A 3,633-nucleotide genomic window follows, 5' to 3' on the forward strand; every position below is an offset into this window, starting at 1 on the left:
AAGATCTCTGGTGAGGAAAAAGGCTGAGATAGCAGACCTACTGCTGTGAATAGGAACAACAGAGGATATGAATTGTAACAGTGTAACAATAAACAGAGCAGGCCATCAGCTCCTCAGGATGAACAGATTAATAACAATAAAATCAGCAGTCATGAACTTGTGGATAATAATAAATATCTCACACTGCAACTGCATGCAGGCAAGTGTGAGCTCAAAAGTGAGGCTCCAATAAACAAATAATAATCATTCTCTCAGAACCCCGAGAACAGAATGGGTCATGGAGAAAGTAGAAACATTATGTAGATAAAAACAAATAATTGAACATGGCGATGACCAGGCAGCCGCCATACAAATACACCATACACTCCACTGTCATCCCTCCATGCAGAGCCATGGAGAATGAAAACCCTCTGGTGGAATGCGCTGAGATTCTCTAGAGGATCCAGACCAGATGAACTGTAAGCTTCAGAAATAGCCTCACACAACTAGTGTGAGAGGTGCTGGGTGGATAGAGGACGTCATGAAGACCTGTCCCTGTAATGCATGAACAGACGCTGTAAGCGACGCAGTGCGGCCGCGTGCGCCACGTAACACAAAAAAGCGCATGGGACAAAAGGAGGTGAGATGTTGCTTCCTCATCAGAATTATGAGGAGGAGGATAAAACCCATCCAAGGTTATTACTCTCGATCTGAATGAGCTTGTGATGCTTTTCAGAGCAGGGTTAAAACACAGTACAGCTGAACTGCCGTCAGCTTGGATTCTGAGACATGAGGGAGCAACAGAGAGAACAGATAATCACTCATTCTCTTTGCCGACGTCAAAGCTAACAGCAGGACTGTTTTAAAGGACAGAAATTTAAGTAAAACCTGATCTAAAGGCTCAGAAGGAGCTTTGATCAGAGCGTGCAGGACCATCATTATGTCTCACTGTGAAGCTAGTGGACGTGACATAGGTCTGTGTCTCTGTACACCTTTCAGAAAACGCTTCATCAGCAGGTGGTTAAGAACTGTTCTGTCACCGAAAAACCTCATGACAGGAAGAAATAGCTGCAACATAAATTTTAATTGTGCTGAACGCTAAATTTCTGTCCATCAGTTGCTGTAGAAATGATAGCACGCCACTTAGTGGACATGAGATGTCCTCCACGCCTTTCTCTGCGCACCAGCGCTGAAAAACTGTCCACTTGATGTGTACAGTAGGGGTTGAACGACTACATAATTTTTAAACTCGACATTAACATAATAAAACTCGAGTAGAACTCGAGTACTTGATGACATCATAGGATCTAAAGATACAAAAATAAATAAATGAATAAAACCGCAAAAAAAGGTCATTATTTACAAAAAAAAAGACCAACAAAACATTGGGAGCTTATAATATACTCCTACCATTTATCATACAGCAAATAAGTCACAGGAAAAACTAAATTATTAGTTTTTATTATTAAGCTGCAAACGTGAAAAAACGTGCAGCACGTCAAAAACGAAACTTAAAACAGTGGGGGGGTCGACCACCATGCACCACCGCCAGCTGTGGTGCGCATTAGGTTTAGTTTTAGAGATTAATATGTTTATAGGTTTTTATAGGTTTAGAGATTAATATTTTTTGCTTTTTGTTTGTGAAACAAGGTCAGAAGAAGCTGGTTCTGGTTCGGTCGATTGGACCCGGTGTTTCACCATATTCTGTGACCTGCAACAGTGCATGCAACACCGCCCCCTACGGTCACAATATACGGTGGTCACAAAATATGGTGTAACACCGGTTCGCAACGCGTTCCAGTCAGGAAGTTGTTTCATTTTCTGTTTCCTTATGGTAGTTGAACCAGAAGATTCATCTTTAGTGAAATATTTCCATACTACTGATGCATTTCTACCTGTTTGCCAAGACTGAGCCTGCTCTGCTCCATCTGTCTTCTTGGAGGAATCCATTTTGTAACCCGCGCCGGTGCGGATCACGTGACACGTGACGCGATGACAAACGGTGGTGTAATGACGTCACCACTAATACTCGACGTGAAAATAAAAACCTCGATAGGTGTCCTAGGAATCGATGTGTAGATTACTAGAGTAGTCTGTTAAAGCCCTAGTGTACAGTGTTGTGGTGGAAGCAGCTTGTGCGCCCTGAAACATACGCACCACATCCTGTGGGAGGCCCATCTTTTCTAAACGGATCCGTTCAGCGGACAGACCCAAAGATGCTGACCTATTTCTGGGTAACTTCTGATTGCTCTTCCTGCCTGGAGGAGAGCGCCCCCCACAGCAGTTTCCACGGCCGACCCGATATCAGTCGCTGCAGATTCAGGAACGACGGAGCGCTTATGTGTTCGGGAGCTACGAGGATGACTGATGGTTCTTCCTCCCGGACCTGGTCCAGGGTCCGTGATATCAGCAGGAATGGAGGGAACGCATAAAGGAACATTTTTGGCCACGGGCTGTGAGCGAAGGCGTCCACTCCTAACGGTGGGTCGTCTCGTGGGCTCAGTGAGAACCATAAATATGACACTGGGCGTTCTCCCGTGTGGCGGACAGATCCACTGCTGCTCGACCAAACCTGCTCCAAATCGTAGAAATCAGCTCGGGATGGAGGCTCCAGTCTCTGTGGTGGGGACTGCCCCTCGACATGATATCCGCTCACCTGTTCAGGACACTGGGAATGTACACTGCTCTGAAGGAGAGCAGGTTTTTGTGTGCCCAACACAACAGCTGTTTCGTGATGTGTAAAAGTTGGGCTGAGCACACGTCTCCCTGACAGTTTATGTAAACTGCCGTCACCTTGTTGTCTGTGTGGATCAGAACATGCTGATCCCGCAGCAGGGGCAAAATGCTGAGTCACGTTTCAGACCGTGAAACATTCTAGCACATTTATGTGAAGCAACATGTGGTCCAGCCACTGTGCTCCCAATGCTTGGGACAGACGCATTCCTCCCAGCTTGACAGGAACGCGTTTGCGAAAACTGAGACGTGTGACGTAGGCCTGCTGATGGGAACTCCCTCTGACAGAATGAAAGGTTTCCCAGTGATTCATATCGGTTCTCACAGAGGGGGGCACAAAGATGATACGCCTCTTCTGGTGCACAGGATCTATGCGCGGGCGGGCAAACCATCTCTGAAGGCATCTCATGTGAAGTAGGCCCAGCGGAACTACGATGTGGGCCGCTGACATCGTCCCAGGTGTCGCATGACAGGCAGAACTGTCACTATGCTGCAGGGTTTGACACGACGGAGCTGAGCTGACAGAGCTTCGGCTCTCAGCTCTGATAAACGGGCTCTCATTGTGGTTGAGTTTAGCTCCACTTCCAGATAAACAATCATCTGGGACGGACGAACGGAACTTTTTCCCAGTTTATAGAAAACCCCAGGTTTAGCAGGTGTAACACTGGCGTTTTGGTCTGTGCGACTACTTCCTATCTGGACCGAGCTAATAAAAGCAGATCGTCCAGATAAAAAGTATTCTCATTCCTGCCATGTGTAACGACTGCAGAGCCGTCTCCACGCATTTCGAGAATGTGCATGGGGTGTTTCAGAATGATGGAAAATGTGAAGAAATGCACCCTTCAGACCTATCGAGGTGAACTAGTCGTTCTGGTGAAGTTTTCCAGCAGCTGTTTGATTGTCAGCATGTGGAATTGTCTC

General features: G+C 46.4%; 1 protein-coding gene across 1 annotated transcript in view; it reads left to right on the forward strand.

Annotated features, from left to right (window-relative positions):
- Nucleotides 1–3,633, forward strand: part of LOC119414188 (V-type proton ATPase subunit d 1-like) — a 20,829-nt gene that overhangs the window by 6,372 nt on the left and 10,824 nt on the right. The window lies entirely within an intron of this gene.

This window comes from Nematolebias whitei, chromosome 9, assembly GCF_014905685.2.
Source record: "Nematolebias whitei isolate Nwh7 chromosome 9, NemWhi1, whole genome shotgun sequence".
In the NCBI taxonomy this organism is placed as follows: domain Eukaryota; kingdom Metazoa; phylum Chordata; class Actinopteri; order Cyprinodontiformes; family Rivulidae; genus Nematolebias; species Nematolebias whitei.